This window comes from Rhinolophus sinicus, linkage group LG13 (genome assembly GCF_036562045.2).
Source record: "Rhinolophus sinicus isolate RSC01 linkage group LG13, ASM3656204v1, whole genome shotgun sequence".
Classification (NCBI taxonomy): Eukaryota; Metazoa; Chordata; class Mammalia; order Chiroptera; family Rhinolophidae; genus Rhinolophus; species Rhinolophus sinicus.
Genome location: NC_133762.1, coordinates 54101918 through 54120288, shown reverse-complemented (window position 1 = coordinate 54120288; position 18371 = coordinate 54101918).

Here is an 18371-nt window from a genome sequence, read left to right as displayed (position 1 = left end):
ATCAAAATGGCAGCGTGAGGTGAGCTTCTGGAAATCTCCCCTGGAATTTACAACAAATTAAACAGCTATAACTCCACAAAGGACTCCCTGAACAGCAGACAGGCAAGATGAAGAGGCTCACTACAGAATTCAGCTAAAGGTGGGCAAATTACCTCAGCAGGGGAGGAGAGAAGGGAGAAATGCTGAGATGGAGCCGCGTGGGCACAGGACACACACCTAGTCCAGTGCTCCGAGTTTGCAGCATCCCGGAACTACCACAGCTGTGGGAGAGGGAAGAACTCGGACTGCTAGGGCTCTGTTAATGGCCCACAGGGCTGAGGGGACAGCATATAACACGACTGAACGCAATGATCACGCAGAGACCTCGGAGCAAAGACTAAGAGAAGAAGGCTGAAAACAGTGGTTTAAGCCCTCACTGCTGAGCAGAGAATGGAAGCCGTAGGCACTGAGATAGCCGCCCCCTTCCTACCCTCCCAGAGCTCTCCCCACCCTACCTGCCCACTGCTAGAAGTGGAACAGTAGCAGTGTTAGATCAAAAGTACAGAATATTTGCAGTTTTGAGAACTGTGGTCCACAGGTAGATTCACAGGACAACTAGATCTGGCAAAGGGGAGGGAGCTATGGAAGCAAGACTGGCTGTGGTGGTGGTCGCAGCCATTGCTCTGGGCCAATTCTCACAATTCAGCCCACCCCTGTCCCCTCCTATCTGGGTGGATCCCTGCAGGAGTGAACAGAACTGCTGAAACTCATGGGCTCTAAATCTGGTTCAGGAAGAGTTTGGGAACTTCAAAAGCTCTCCACATTCACACAGGGATGTGGTGCCCTATGACCCAGGCGAACTGTTCACAAAGGAGAAGGCCGCCTTCCAGGGAATCCTGCCATTGTGTGAGAAGCAGGAATAGTGCAGAGAAAACATAACACTACAGTGTGAGAGAGAAAAAAGGGCTGCAGTCGAGAGAAAATAAAACATCGACAAACACGTACTGGAAAACAAAAGAAAGACCTCTTCCTATAAACCTGTGGCAAAACCCACTCCTGTAGATGTCTAGGAAGAGAAATAATAAATCAATAATTGCCATGAATAACCAAGGCAACAAGACAGCTCAGAAAGGAAGTGAAAAGTCTCCAAAAAATGAAGTTAAAGATAAGGAAATATATGACTTGAATGACAGAGAATTCAAGATTGCAGTTCTGAGAAAACTCAACGAGATGCAAGAAAATACAGAAAGGCAGTTTAATGAACTCAGAAACACAATCAACGAACACCATGAGCATTTACCAAAGAGATTGAAATTTTACAAAAAGAAACAAATAGAATTTCTGGAGATTAAGAACTCAATAGAAGAAATTAAGAATGAAATAGCCAGCTTAGGAAGTAGAGTTGACCAGATGGAGGAAAGAATCAGTGATATCGAAGATAGAAACCTGGAAATGACATGGATGAAAGAAGAAAGAGATTTGAGACTTAAAAGAAATGATAGAACTCTACAAGAACTTTCTGACTCCATCAGAAAGACCAATATAAGAATAATCGGCAAACCAGAAGGAGAAGAAAGAGAGAAGGGAACAGAATATATTCAAACAAATAGTCGATGTAAACTTCCCAAACTTGTGGACAGAACTGGATCCTCGAATCCAAGAAGCAAATAGAACACCTAAATCCCAACAGGCCTTCTCCAAGGCACATTGTATTGAAGCTGTCTAAAATCAATGACAAAGAAAGAATCCTCAAGACAGCCAGGGAAAAGAAGATGGTAATCTACAAAGGAAAGCCCATTAGATTACCATCAGATTTTCCAGCAGAAATTCTACAAGCCAGGAGGGAGTGGAACCAAATATTCAAACTATTGAAAGAGAGAAATTATGAGCCAAGAATAATATACCCAGCAAAGATATCCTTTAGATATGAAGGAAAATAAAGACCTTTCCAGACATACAGAAGCTGAGGGAATTTTCTAATACACGACTTACACTACAAGAAATACTAAAGGAGGCTCTTCGACCACCATCAACAGGGACAATTTGTGGCAACCAAGACATAAAAAGGGGGAGAGTAAAGGCCTGAACCGGAATATGGGAATGGAGAGAGTAAGCGTGCTGAAAAAAATGGAATACTCTAAAAATCAAACTTTCTTTTACATAAACTTAAGGGTAACCACTCAAAAAAAATCCAGAACTGAAATATATACTGTAATAAAAGAAGAAACAGAGGGAAACATCATAGAATACCACCACACAGAAATAATAGACAATAACAAAAAGGAAAAGAAACAATGGAGACACAGCCTTACCAGAAAACTGAAAATAGAATGACGGGAAATCCTCACATATCAATAATCACCCTAAATGTAAATGGACTGAACTCACTAATAAAAAGGCACAGAGTGGCAGATTGGATCAAAAAACTAAACCCAACATTATGCTGTCTTCAAGAGACACATCTCAGTTACAAGGACAAGAATAGACTCAAAGTGAAAGGGTGGAAATGGACTCTCCAAGCAAATGGTACCCAGAGAAAATCAGGTGTAGCTATACTGATATCAGATGAAACAGACTTCAGGGTGAAAAAGGTAACAAGAGACAAAGACGGACATTTCATAATGGTAAAGGGGACGATACAACAAGAAGACATAACAGTCATCAATATTTATGCCCCCAATCAGGGAGCACCGAAATATACCAAGCAACCACTAACAGAACTAAAGGGAGAAATTGACCAAAACACAATTATACTAGGGGACTTAAATACATCATTGACAGCTATGGATAGATCATCCAAACAGAAAATAAATAACGAAATAGCAGCACTAAATGACACATTAGATAAAATGGACATAATTGACATATATAGAGCACTTCATCCTTAAACATCAGACTGTACATTTTTTTTCTAGTGTACATGGAACATTCTCAAAGATAGACCATATATTGGGACATAAAATCAGCCTCAGCAAATTTAAGTAGATTGAAATCATACCAAGCATATTCTCTGATCACAAGGCTTTGAAATTGGATATCAACTGCAAAAAGAAAGCAGGAAAAAACACAAATACATGGAGACTAAACAACATAATTTTAAAGAACAACTGGGTCAAAGAAGACATTAGAGGAGAGATCAAAAGATACATAGAAACAAATGACAATGACAGTACATCCTACCAAAATTTTTGGGATGCAGCGAATGCAGTATATGAGGGCAATTTATATCATTACAGGCCTAGCTCAAGAAACAAGAAAAATCCCAAATAAATAACCTCATGTTACACCTTAAAGAACTAGAAAAAGAAGAACAAGTGAAACCCAAGATCAGCAGACAAAAGGAAATAACAAAATCAGAGCAGAACTAAATGAAATAGAGAACAAAAAGACAATAGAAAAAAATTAATGTGACAAAGAGCTTGTTCTTTGAAAAGATTAACAAAATTGACAAACCATTGGCTAGGCTCACTAAGATAAAAAGAGAGAAGACACTAATTAACAAAATCAGAAATGAAAAAGGGAAAGTTATCACGGATGCCTCAGAAATACAAAGGACCATCCAAGAATACTATGAAGAACTATATGCCACCAAATGCAATAACCTAGAAGAAATGGACTAGTTCTTAGAAAAATATAGCCTTCCCAGCTGAACCATGAAGAACTGGAAAATCTAAATAGACCGATCACCAGTAACGAAATTGAATAATTGAATCTGTCATCCAAAACCTTCCCAAAAGCAAAAGTTCGGGTCCAGATGGCTTCACTAGTGAATTCTACCAAACCTTCAAAGAGGAACTAATGCCAATCCTGCTCAAAGTCTTCCAAAAAATTGAAGAACAGACAGTACTCCCTAACTCAATTTATGAGGTCAACATTACCCTGATACCAAAACCTGGCAAGGACGACCCAAAAAAAGAGAACTACAGACCAATATTTCTGATGAATACAGATGCAAAAGTCCTAAACAAAATTCTAGCAAATCAAACACAACAATGCATTGAAAAGATTATTCATCACGACCAAGTGGGGTTCATCCCAGGGGCACAAGGATGGTTCAACATACGCGATTCCATCAATGTGATATATCACATAAACAAAATAAAGGACAAAAATCACATGATTATATCAATTGATTCAGAAAAATCCATTGACAAGATACAACATCCATTTATGATTAAAACACTTAATAAAATAGGTATAGAAGGAAAATACCTTAACATAATAAAGGCCATAGATGACAAACCCTTAGCTAATCTCAAAATTAACGGTGACACACTGAAGTCGTTTGCTCTACGTTCAGGAACACGACAGGTCTGTCCCCTATCACCTGTGCTTTTCAACATAGTGTTGAAAGAGAAATAAATAAAAGGCATCCAAATAGGGAACGAAGAAGTTAAATTATCACTCTTTGCAGATGACATGATGCTGTGTACAGAAAACCATAAAGACTCCACCAAAAGCTATTACAAACAATCAACGAATACAGTAATGTATCCGGCTACAAAATCAATGTATAAAAGTCTATTGCATTCCTATATACTAACAATGAAATCTCAGAAAAAGAAACAAGAAAAAAACAATTCCTTTGCAATTGCAGCAAAATGAATAAAATACCTAGCAATCAACTTAACCAAGGATGTGAAAGACCTATATGCTGAAAACTACAAGACATTTTTAAAAGAAATTGAAGAAGACACAAAGAAATGGAAAGATATTCCATGCTCACGGATTGGAAGAATCAACATAGTTAAAATGGCCATATTACCCAAAGCAATATACAGATTTAATGCACTCCCCATTAAAATCCCTATGGCATTTTTAAAAGAAATAGAACACAAAATCATCAGATTTGTTTGGAACCACAAAAGACCCTGAATAGCCAAAGCAATCTTAAGAAAAAAGAACAATGCTGGAGGTATCACACTTCCTGATTTTAGCTTGTACTACATGGCAACAACAATCAAAACTACATGGTATTAGCAGAAAAACAGACACATCGACCAATGGAATAGAATTGAGAACTCAGAAATAAAACCATATAATTACGGACAGACAATTTTTGACAAAGAAGCTAAAAACATACAATGGAGCAAAGACAGCCTCTTCAATAAATGGTGCTGGGAGAATTGGGAATCCATGTGCAAAAGAATGAAACTGGACTGCTATCTTTCACCAGGTACCAAAATTAATTCAAAATGGATCAAAGACTTAGGCATAAGACCTGAATCAATAAACTGCATAGAAGAAAACATTGGTGCTAAACTTATGGACCTTGGGTTCAAAGAACATTTTATGAATTTGACTCCAAAGGCAAGGGAAGTGAAAGCTAAAATAAATGAATGGGACTATATGAAACTTAAAAACTTCTGCACAGCAAAAGAAACCATCGGCAAAATAAAGAGGCCACCAACTGAATGGGAGAAGATTTTTGCAAACAGTGCCTCCGATAAGGGGCTAATATCCAGAATATACAAGGAACTCATGCAACTCAACAACCAAAAAACAAACAACCCAATTTAAAAATGGGCAGAGGATCTGCAGAGACATTTCTCCAAAGAGGACATACAAATGGCAAATAGACATATGAAAAAAATGCTCAACATCACTAATTATCAGAGAAATGCAAATAAAAACCACTGTGAGATATCACCTCACCCTAGTTAGAATGGCTTTCATCAACAAGACAAACAGTAAAAAGTGTTGGAGAGGCTGTGGAGAAAAAGGAACCCTCATACACTGTTGGTGGGAATGCAGAATCGTGCAGCCGCGATGAATTGCATTGTGTAGGTTCCTCAAAAAATTACAAATAGAATTACCATATGACCCAGCAATCCTATTCCTAGGTATCTACCCCAAAAATCTGAAAACGTTTATCCATAAAGACATGTGTGCTCCAATGATCATTGCAGCTTTGCTTACGGTGGCCAAGACATGGAAACAACGAAAATGTCCTTCGTTAGATGAATGGATAAAGAAGTTGTGGTATATATACACAATGGAATACTATTCAGCAGTAAGGAAAGATGAAATAGGACCATTTGTGACAACATGGATCGATCTTGAGAGTATAATGCTAAGCGAAAAAAGTCAGACAGAAAAAGCAGAGAACCATATGATTTCACTGATATGTGGTATATAAACCAAAAACAACAAAGTAACAAGATAAACAAATGAGAAACAAAAACTCATAGACACAGACAATAGTTTAGTGGTTACCAGAGGGTAAGGGAGGAGGGGGGCATGAGGGTAAAGGGGATCAAATATATGGTGATGGAAGGAGAACTGACTCTGGTTGGTGAACACACAATGGGATTTATAGATGATGTGATACAGAATTGTACACCTGACACCTATGTAACTTTACTAGCAATTGTCACCCCAATAAACTTTAATTAAAAAAAGGAAAGAATATCATAAAAGAGGAGTACCTAGAAGACACCTCTTTTGAATTGGGATGGATCCCTTAATACTATAGCTTTACAAAGAGAGGTATTAAATAAAGAAAAAGGTGATCACTATAGTCCCATCCTTCCCTCTTCCCCTCTTTAGTCTATGTACTCTAAGGTCTATGCTCCAGATCCCATGTAAGAAGAGAGCTAAGTTAGCAAGTCTCCTTGCAGGTCTGTTACAACACAATAGTTGATTGGCCTGTTTCATTTTTGTATGTTTGTTATATTTATAAGCCTCCTTTAGATTCGCAGTTTTCTGAAACTGGAGATGGTAGCAGCTCATTAAATTTTTGAAGGAACTGAGACCCACATACAAATCTAAATCTATATCTATCTATCTATCTATCTATCTATCTATCTATCTATCTATCTATCTATCTATATATTTGTATATGTATGAATATATATATTGGAAAGCATATATATAGTTTTATATATATATATATTTTTTTCTCTAAACCAATTTTTCCCAATTCCCTTTTATTTTTCCATTTCCCATATTAATGAGGAGAGAAAATAGATAAATAGAAAAACATTACATACATGAACAAATGATATGAAAATTAAATCCATTTCTAATTAGTTTACCTACCTGCTTTTATTTTGCTTAAATAAAATGTAATCAGATATTTTGTCATTTGAAAATTAAGCTTTGGCTATAATTGTGTTTTTGATATTTCTAAATAGATCATTAAAAACAACTAGGTATTTTCCTTACTTTTCTATAATATACTAAGCTTGAATTATAGTTTAATATTCATGGTTTCTTTGCCCATTGTTATTTGCATGCCTATTCAGTGATGTGTGGTTAGCAATTACATAGTGTTTAACATTCAGATTTGTTTTATCTTTTATTTCAAATACACCTATCACTTTAATTTTACTACAGAGACTATAAACTCTGTCTGGATTTCTAACGTCCTTAAGTTACATGTAACAACCTCAGATTAGTGGTTCAATCATTAGAGTCACAATAAATGGCAGAAAAATCAGTCATCCTGTATTAGTTATCTATTGCTACATAACACACCACCCTAAAGTACAGTGGCATAAGCAGCCGTTTTGTAATGATCATGGGTTCTGTGGGTCAGAAATTTGGAATGGGCAAGTGGAGATAGCTTATATCTGTTCCAGGATGTCTGCAATTTTAGCTGAAAAGGCTGGAAGATGAGGCATGTCATGATGGCTGAGGGCTGGAATCATCTGACAGTGTCTCCACTCATATGTCTGATGGTGATCCTGGTTGTTGGCTGGAACACCTACACGGGGCCTCTCCATATGATTTCTCTGATGGGGCTAGTTTGGGTTTCCTCACAGCATGGTGGCTGGATTCCAATAGGAACATCCCAAGAGAACTGATGGAAGCTGTATTACCTTTAATGACCTAGCTTTGTAAGGAACATAGTGGCACTTCTGCTGTGGTCACAAAACCCACCCAGAATCAAGGAGAGGGTCATAGGCCCCATCTTTTCGTGGGAGGAGTGTCAACTCACCGTTTAGGAGGAGTATATGAGAGGGAGATATTGATGTGACCATTTTGGAAAATGCAACCTACCACACACCCATAGTTCATTCTCACATTTTTTTCTCACTAGTTCTTTGGAACTAGACTAACATTTTAAGCTTTTATACTTGTTTGTTTCAAGGATAATCTTGCCTCTAAGTAAGTGGAGTGGACCCCTTGGTCAGCCAGAAAATCAGTTTCCATAGGATGCAGAGGGCTGGAAACCAGGAAATTAGGAATGAGCACTTAACATTTCTTTTTTAAAAGATAACATTTTTCTTTGATTTTGCTTCCAAAACTACTGGTTTCTCAGAAGCCCTGAACATATTTGTTGTAGGAGAATGTTTGGTGTTTCGTAAGAGAAGAAAAAACAGTGAGTTTAGCCTTATAGATCAGCCTGGACACAAATAGTGTGGTCACTTTGCGTGAGCTAGCTATTCATCAGAGTGTGAAAGTACAGAGCATTCGGCCAAATCTGGGTTTGTATCTGCTACCTCCCAACTGTGTGACCTTGGGCAAGTTACTTAACTTCTCTGAGTCTTGGTTTTCTCATGTGTAAAGGGAGGATAATTGTAGCCATCCCTACAGGTTATTATGAGGATCAAAGAAGATAAGGGGTGGGGATATATTTTGAAATTCATAGACTGTTATGCAGAATAATCTGAAAATAATGGCAATATTTCTTACAGATTTTTTTTGGGTGGGGATAGAGGAGATTAAATAATAGAATGAATGTAAAATTCTCTGTACAAGACAAATATCTGTTATGCAAAGATGAGACATTATTCTTTCTATAGGATATATGTTGGGAGTGGGGCACCTCTGGTTCACATTGACATTTCTCCCATGAGCAGCCCAGTGTCCTAATATATAGTAAATGTTCAACAAATTCTTTTCAAATGTTCAATCTCTGAATGATTTTTGCTCTTGATCTGTTAAAATGAATCACATATTTGTGCAAATCTTTGCTGGTTTGAAGCTTGATAATAAGCTCTAATTCAGCCATTCGAAGAGGTATGTCAAGTTCTAAATTTTGGTGTAGATTTAGATATTCAGATTGCTTTTTGCGTTCCCAAATATCCTCTCCAGGGAGGGTTAGGCTTCCTCCAGCTCTCTTCTACAGCAGACCTCTCAGCTCATCAAGGCGTTGAACAGTCACACAGCTGAAACCTGTTACCAAGCAAGCACTGCAGAGCAGGACATCTGGCTCTCAATCCATGTGCTTTACAGCCCCAGTAGCTCAGTTTGAAGGATCTGGATTAGAATAATACATGGCGTGTGTTCTCAAATGAATGGCTTGTTTATACTTTTAAAGTCTCTAGTTGATTGAACTTATAGGGCAAGTACTGTGGGAATAATAGTGACATGATAGGGGCTATTCAAGGGACTCCTAATCAACAGACTAACCTTATAAGTGAAGGGAAGAGACTGGAGAAGGACTAGAGAACCACCCTTAGGACAGAAAACAAACAATATATTTTAGCAAAAAATCATGGACAGACTGCCTCGACGTAATTGTGCTTTCTCAAGTGCACAATTTAACATATCACCTTCTGGAGATGTAGCTCTCAGCCTGAGGTATACAGTGGAATCAACTGGAAATAAACTGAAATCCCTGGGGGTGAGACCCAGTCCTCAGTATTTTTCAAGTTGTCATGATTGCTAGTGTAGTGAAAATTGAGAACCAATGCCAGAAGGGGTCCTCATTTCATGTTCTTTAATACCTGGCTACTCAAGGTGCTTCCCGGACAAGCAGCATCAACAATAACTTGGGAGCTTGTTAGAATCTGGGGCCTTGTCACTGCAGACCTACTGAATTAGAATCTGTGTTTCACAGTATGCACAGGTGAATATGTGTGTGGTAAAGCTTGAGAAGCACTGTTCTGGTGCAGTTGTTCTCAGACTTAGCCACATGTTAGAATTAGTTGGGGAAATTTTAAAAATCCAGAGGCTTATATCTTACTGGGTTTAAACCAACAAAATCACAATTTCTGGGCATAGGTTCCAAGAAGAATCTTGCAAATGGATTATTTAACAATTGCCAGTGCTCAGAATTGCTTAATGTTTCTTGCATAAACTGTAAGCTGACTCAATTATCAGTTCCGATTTTTGATCTTTAAAGAAGAACAAGAAATAAATTGCAATGAGAACAGCAGGAACAACAATAGTGAAATAATTTATGTGTGGAATCTTTCTACTTCTGATATTTTCTTCCCAGTTTTTTATAGTCATGCCACTTTTAATTTTTAAGTTATTCACCCCTTTATAAGATTTTCTGCAGTATTCAGTTAGTTTTATTTTTTAAAAAAGAAACATCTTTGCACTCATATTTCATTGTTTGACATGACTTTTGAATAGCTCACATAACTTCAGAAATTGGGAAATGGACATAAGCAAGTTTCAGAACAAACAATTGGCTCTTGTAAGGACAGGACTTAACTCTTGCAAGCAAAAGGGGACAGACTACTTAGTATTATATAATAACTCACGTTGACCTACTAAGAACAGGTAGAAAAACCATTCTCCAAGTGAATCAGCTCAGTTTATGACCCGCCCATAAACAAAGGCAGGAACTATCAGAAATGTCACCATCTAGCATGTGAGGACTAAGTTGCCTGCTCACATTTTGTGTACAAATGTGTTGTCTATTTTGGTCATTAGCTCCCAGTAAACAAACTGCCTCTAAGTTCCTAGTCTCCTCTTACGCCATTTGCTGGAAAATACACTCCTCAAATTATAAAAATTAACCTTTAGCTAGAAACGGGAAGTGTAGGAGTTGGAGAGGACTCATTTTCAGATGCAAAGTCTCCTCAGGAATCTGGTTTTATTGTGCACTTAGCTATTTTCAGATCAAATTTGTTTCCCAAGCAAAATCTAGGCAAAACCCTAAATTCCTTTCTAAGCCTCTTTGGAGGTAAAACACTTACATGTGTCCTTTTGTCTACAGTCCAAACCAAGAATGATGCTTCTGCCAATTGCTATGGTTTAAGCTATTATGGTGATCAAATGAAACAGTGACAGAAATAGAAACTCCAATTAAAAGATACTGCTGTACCAGATTATTTTTGTTCCACATTTACTCTCCATCCATGAGCTCTTATGATACCCAAGCAACACTGAGTAAGATTGCACTGCACATATTAAGCCCTGCTGCAGCTCTCTCATCAAATGCATTGCATTAGCAGTTAAATTTCTTCCTTATGGGATCTAGGAAGAACTGATGTCAGGGAAGCATGCAGTTGTATCATAGGGACTCTGAACTGTATATTTAAATAGGCATGCAGATTAGAAATCTATATGTATTATTGGAAATTGCAGCTACAATGTATATATCAAATATGGATAAGCAATCTATTTTAACAGGAACCTTAAAAGAGAATGGGTATTATAGATCCAAGATGACAGAATAGATAAATGCCATGTCTGCCACCTCCCATGATCACATTTAAATTACAACTAAATTATAGAACAATCAACCTCAAGAATCATCTGAAGACTAGGCTGAACAGAACCCATATAACTAAGAGTGTAAAGAAGAAGCCACATTGAGACTGGTAGGAGGGACTGAGATGTGAAACATGCTAACCCCAAACACACAGGCAGTGGTTGAGCACTGAGAGGACACCGTGGTGGTGAAGGTCTCCCCAAAAAGTGAGGAGTCCCAGCCCCATCCCGGGCTCCCCAGCCCAGGGGTCCTATGCTGAAAAGAGGTGTCCCCACAACATCTGGCAGTGAAAATCAGTGAGGATTCCATTCATCCATCCCAGTGAGAAGGAAGGCAGCTAGAAACCAAGACATCCTTTTAAAGGGCCCACATACAGATTCACTCACTTGCAAGCACTCATCCTGGACTCGGTGGAGGAGCAGCATCTCAAGAGGTGCCAGAGACATACAAGGAAAGACTGAGCTGTGTGGTTTCAGGATGAGAGCTACAGGGGTAGCTTCCATTATCTCTGTGTGGAACTCACCTCATGTGTAACCTACAGGAAGATGCAACCTTTCCTGAGTTGAACTCAATTCCACAGGGCCAAATCTGATACTTCATTGGTTGAGTAAAATTTGTGTGTGCGCCACCGTGGTGACTCTCTTGGACCCCACCCAGTTAGTGCCGCATCACCCGGGGCACTCTCAGCTTCTGGGCAGCCAGCTCTACCCCACAAGCTACAGGATGCTTTTACAGCAGCAGATGTCCCATGGAAACATGGAAAACTTTTGGTGGTGGAAACCTAACCCTAGCTTGTGCACCAGCCTTTCTTGAGCAGCCATCAGAGATCTACAAGCCTGAGGAGAGTGGTGGCTTGCAGCAGTGTTCTCAGGGCATTTTGTGGAGTGGCCACAGGTTCAGCACTGGTGCAAGAACTGAGTCTGCCTTAACTTGGTGAAAACCACCAGCCACACCCTGTGACAATGTGGGACCATGCCCCACCCAACTTGGATGGCATCACCGGGGGCACTGTTAACACCAGGTCAACCAGCCTGGCCCATGCACCTAAAGAGTCTCTTTCAGTGGCTAAACCTTACAGGCAGCTGGCATGTGGCAACATATCTAGGAGGGTCCTGAGCCTTTTGCTAAGCTGCCCTGGCATGAGACTGGTGGCAGCCTGGCTCAGTTCACAGTGAGGCCACTCCCACATGCTTCCAGGTCCAAAAACAGGCAGCAACCAACGGCATATAGCTTTGTAGCTCCTACCAGGTATCCTTGGGCTGGTCATAGGCCAGGCTGAAATTGTCCTGCACAGTAGCCCCACCTAAGAGACAGCAAAAATAATACACCCAGAGGATGGCCTCAGACCACATCAGAGCACTACTCAATTAGCACCAAAAAAGGCACACTCGAAGGGTAGTGTCAACAGGCACAAGAGACTACTCAAGTAAATCTACTTCTGAGGAGTGAGCTTCCCCACAGCAGCTCTTATGCTGTGGGTGTAGCCAATCCTCACAGCCAGTCACTTGAGAGTCAAACCCACCCATTGACACAGCAAAAGCAATAAAGGTTCAACTGCAACAGGAGAACACAGAGAGCACACACAAGGGACACTCCTGGAACACATGCACAGGTGATCAGGGAGACTGCACCACTGGACCACATAGGATACTTCCTATATAAGGCCATTTGACAAAGACTGAAAGACATAGGAGATTTACCTAATACATAGCAGCAAACACAGACAGGCAGCCAGAATGAGGAGATAAAGGAACATGTCCCAAGTAAAGTAAAAACAACAACAACAAAAAAACAGGATCAACCTCCAGAAATAGAACTAAATTAAATGGAGTAAAGCAAACTACCAGAGATGAGTTTAAAACACTGGTTATAAGAATGCTTAAGGAACTTGCTGAAGACTTCAACAAAGATATAGTAAACATAAAAAAGGACACAGAAACCATAAAAAGGAACCAGTCAGAAATAACTGAAATGATGAATACACTAGAAGGAATCAACAGCACATGAGATGAAGCAGACAATCAAATCAGTGGTTTAGAAGCAGAAAATACCCAATCAGAACCAAAAAAGGGAAAATAAAATAAAAATGAAGATAGTTTAAGAGACCTCAGGGACAAAATCAAGAGTAGCAACATGTTGTACCTTTCTAATCCTTTCACCTAGACTTGGGGCGGGGCGGGGGGTATCACTTTATGAGGGGTGTAAATGTCTAATCATTATGTTGTTCTGTACACCTGAAAAAAAAAAATGACTGAGGAACTGAGGGCAAAAAAAAAAGAGGAATAACATTTGCATCATAGGACTACCAGAAGGAAAAGAGAGTAAACAAGGAATTGAGAAGCTATTTGAAGAAATAACGACTGAAAACTTCCCCAACCCGGTGAAGGAATTAGACATACAAGTCCAGGAAGTGTGGAGAGTCCCAAACAAGATGAACCCAAACAGGCCCATACCAAGACACATTATAATTAAAATGCCAAAGTTTGAAGACAAAGAGAGACTTCTAAAAGCAGAAAAAGAAAGACAACTAGTTAGTTACAAGGGAGCTCCCATGAGACTGTCAGCTGATTACTTAACAGAAACTTTGCAGGCTAGAAGGGAGTGGCACGAAATATTCAAAGTGGTGAAGAACAAGGGCTTATAAACAAGACTATTGTACCAAGCGAGGTTATGATTTAAAATTACAGTTAATATAAAAATATTCTTACTAAATTTTCTAATAGTAAACTCAGTACTATTATGTTGATGAAAAATCTTGCATTTGTGAGAGAAGTGTATTTCATTTCAATGAAAAAATCTTGTTGTGTTTTCCTCCTCACTAAAAAAGAATAAAATATTTAATGTGACACAATCAGACCATATAGAAAAATGTAAAGTAAAACTGAAAATTACCCATAATCCTACCACTCAGAAATGATTTCTCTTAATATAGGTGTTTATCCTTTCACACAATTTTTTTATAAGCACACACACCCACATATGCATACACATACACACTCATTAAAGGATATCATACCATAACAACTGTTTACTTTTAAAATTTAACAGTATACCATGAACAAAATTTCTTGGTCTATAAATTTAAGTCTTGAATATCATTTGTAATTCCTGACTGGTTATCGAAAATATAACCTACAACTATTTGCTAAATAAATTAATTTTGGACTTATTTCTCAAAGTCATTTAAAAATTGATTATTTTAAAATATTTTATCTTCAAAATTGTTTTGGAGCTTAGAATACACTGTTTGAAACTTCAAAGAAGTACTTAAAATATAACTTTGTTATTTATTTTTTATTTATGTATGTATTTATTTATTTATGCTCTGAGTCATTTTTTCATGTTTTCATAGGTCTTTTTTTCCTACTTTATACATACAGAGAGAATCAGGTCAGTGCAGCATCAGAGAAAAAGGTCACATAGTGATAGGTCTGTCAAATTTCTGGCATTTTTTCTTAGAGAAAGGCTATATCAGCATTTTTGCCTTCTGACACATGTGTGGTTTCAAGAGGACTTTAAAACTGTAGTTCCTAATAAGAACTAAGTTGCAATAGAAATGAAATTCCCAGATCACTGTATTCATCACTTACAAAGAACATAGAAGGAAATCAATTTCAAACTTTTGGGCATCTCATCTAGGGGCTCAAGAGAGTGCAGATATAAAGAAAGGATTTTGAGATAGGTACTTTCTAGAGAAAACTGTTTTGCTAGGAGGTACGGAGAGGTTATCTATTCCCTCATCTCAAGGCTAGTTGTTTGGGAGAAGAGCTCAATGAGACCATTCAGAGAACTTAAGATGCATTACCAGAGCTTTGGAGGCCCAGGAGATGGAAGTCTGTCTCCTACACCAGGAAATCCAGAGGACAGGAGAAGAACCAATGAGATCCTTTGGTGGTGCTCTGGGAATGACAGTTGCATGCAGGAAGTGAGTGTACTACTCCCCATTTACTGTCGATTATAGGATGTATGAGTATTTCCCATAGACCCAGCTGTTGAACCTGGAAGAAAGAACACTCCCATGGAGCCACTTCAGGTCCTAGGCAAGAGGACCACCTCAAGGGGATGATGAGACCCCCAGGAGTAGGCGTGTCCCAAACCTGGAGTGGCTGGCCAAAGGAGAATCATGGTCTACAGTGTGGGAGCTGCATCCAAAAGAACCCACGAAGGGTGATTGGCAGTTTTCCACCCAGACCAAAGAGACTTGACGTAAGGTGAAAAACGCACTCAGTATGTCAAAACATGGCCTTTCCCCATACCCAGCTCTGCATGGGCCAGTCTCAAAAGGGGGCCAACTCTGCTGTCAACACATGCAGATGGAGAAAACAGTACGGGGAAAGAATGGAGATGGATCACCTGGCTTCCATTCCTGAAAGCTGATAGGCTATAGCTGGCCTGGCTGGGAGGTAGGAGATTTGACACTAAGTCATGTTCAGATATTTCCTTACTATCAAGGACTGGTCATTCTAACTTTTAAATTGAGGCTATATGTATTTAAAGTTGCCATAATACAGTCTATTGTCTAATTCATTACTCCCACCCAAATTTTTACACAGGGGCAGGGAATTTACTTTAAAAGAAAAATGGTAAAAAAAAAAAAAAATTACATTATGTTTTGAGTACAATCTGTGAATGCTAAATGTTCAATAGGCTGATTGCCTAGTTTTTAGTGGTTTCCTACAGAAAACATTGTAGGTCTGCAGCCCATCTAGCTGTTAACAACACTGTCAAATGCGAGGTGAGGTGGGAATAGGTATTTGGAGCCTCCTGTGTATCATTAAAAAGGCTCTTGAAAGCAAATGTAGAACTTCAGAAAAAGCTAGAGTACATGATATACCTCACTTGGATATTCACAGCAAAGTATGGTTTATGTGACAGGGATGAATAGAAATAATGTTTCTTGTGGAAGAACAATTCAGAGACATTTGTTACTTATTTTTGCATGGTGCTTGGTAGTTTATTTTATAGGCAGGTTGTTTACTCACTTGAAAAGGAGTCAGTTGGTAGACTGAGCCAAGGTATGAAGGCAAAAACAAAAGTCATAAGACAGAGGGAGAAAATGAAACTGTTTACCATCTGGGAACAGTAAATTTTGTTTGCACAATTTTTACATAAACTGATTATCTGGGAGCTAGCAGAGAGAGGTCCATCTGGGAAGACTGTTTTTGAGTAGGCCAACTGGGGCATCAAAGATCAAAATTTCCATTGTTTAAGAATTCTCCAGAATGCCTTGGGGGTTTGACTTGGGGCAAAAACCATCTCTCTGGAGTGTTGGCCATTTTCCTTACATCAGCACTTCTTTCTTGCTTCAGCCACACCTGCACCACGTACCTCAGTATATTTCTCATTATTCACAACTTTCCCCACACTTCCTTTTGTACATTCTAAGATGGGTTGTGTGTTTGCATTAGGGAGGAAGTTAGAGAGGAAAACTAGAGATGTTCCTAAAGGCTGAATTTTTCTTTAGTAGAAAGAGCTGAGAGCTTTCCCTCGTTCTAAAGAAAAGTGAATGTGGGAAGATAGAAGGGGAGGAGGGGACAGGAGACAAGATCAGCTCAAACTTTATTTTTGGAAAAAATTTTGGAGAGTTTTATTTAAGAAGACACTACAATTTGGGGGCAGCTGCTATGAGATGATCAGTAGGCTTTGGGGAAATGGGGGGGTGACTTTCTTACTCTACATAATGTAATATGAGCATATTTCCCTTGTGGTGTTTTTCAAGAGTTTTGCAATAAAGATTTAAATTGCTATCAATTGTTTTGTAGCTCTTCTAAAAGCAATGCTGTGCTGACAAAGGCAATGAAAAGAGCCAAGTTTATTCTTGATATACATGCTAAAGATTTGATAAGACTTAAATCAAGACACTTTTTTTTTTTTAACCTGGCATTCACCAAACTTTTTTGACCACAGTACTCTATTTTTAGAGAATGTAATTTCATACATAATTATTTGGAAGTTACTTTGGGAAATGTGATTCCCAGCTCATGTTATCTAAAGATAGGTCAAGAATTTTTTTTATAAATCACAAAAAATTTATGCTCTCTTCCTAATTTAACAGAGTTATATGAAGTTTAATGGTTGGATAGTGCCACCATCCCTAGTTCATGTCCTTCCTGGAACCTCAGAATGTGAATTTATTTTGAATAATATCATTGCAGAAATAATTAGTTAAGATGAGGTCATAGTGGAGTAGGGTAAACCCTTAATCCAATATGATTAGTGTTTCTATAAGAAGAGAAGAGACACAGAGACAGACACATGTGGGATAATGCGATGTGAAGACAGAGACAGAGATAGAAGTGACGTGTGTAGAAGCCAAGGAATACCAAAGATTGCTGGTAACACCAGAATCTAAGAGAAGGGGATGGAAAAGATTCTCTCCTAGAGCCTTCAGAAGGCGCATGGCCTTGCTGACACTTTGATTACAAATTCTAGCCTCCAGAACTTTGAGAGAATAAATTTCTATTGTTTAAAGCCACCCAGTGTGTGGTAATTTGTGAGGTGGCCCTAAGACACTACAATGAACATATCTCAAAATTAAGTACCCAGTTTTGCAAATTTGCAAACTTAAAGACCATTCAGCAATAAAAAGTAATGAACCACTGATACATACAAAAAAAGAAAAAAGAAAAAAAAAAAGAAAAAAAAGGAAAGAAAACTCAGCTTAGGAGAGTTGCAGTCAAGATGATGCAGTAGGCAAACACTGTGCTTACCTTCTCTCATGACCACATCAAAATTACAGCTGAATTACAAAATTACAAAACAACTATTATTGAGAATCACCTAAAATCTTGCTGAACCAAAACCCTACAACTAAGGACATGCAGAAGAAGTCACCTTGAGACTGGTAGGAGGGACAGATTCAGAACAGGCTGGTCCCACATCCACATGTGGTTATTAAAAATCAGGAGGAATATCTCAGGCTGGTCCCCCACCCCCGGAGGAGCCCTACCCCAGCCCAGGGCTCCAGTGCCTGGTAGAGAAGTGCCCACAAATT